Here is a 347-nt window from a genome sequence, read left to right on the forward strand (position 1 = left end):
TCGTATATTTGTAGTGCATAGGATATATCAAGGTTTCAGCTATTAGTAAAGACAGCTGCAGCTTCCACATCTCTGGCATTCACAAACCACGTCCTTTGACCCTAGATATAACCCACATCATCATCTGTTACTGCTTCATTAAGACATAGATTGAGATTTTTGATTAATGTGAGTTCATCCTAATCATCTTTAGCTTCGGGTTCTGACTCTTCTTCATCTTTCTCTTCTTTTAACCATTTTCCATCCACATGGTCTTTCTTTATAGTGGGACGATGCCTTTTTCTAATGCTTGGAACCGTGGCTCTTGCAGTACTAGTCTTTTGCATTTCACGTCATGGTTTGCCAGC

The sequence above is a fragment of the Dipteris shenzhenensis genome, chromosome 11 (assembly GCF_047967505.1).
Source record: "Dipteris shenzhenensis isolate YYH24624 ecotype China chromosome 11, Dip_SZ_1.0, whole genome shotgun sequence".
NCBI lineage: Eukaryota > Viridiplantae > Streptophyta > Polypodiopsida > Gleicheniales > Dipteridaceae > Dipteris > Dipteris shenzhenensis.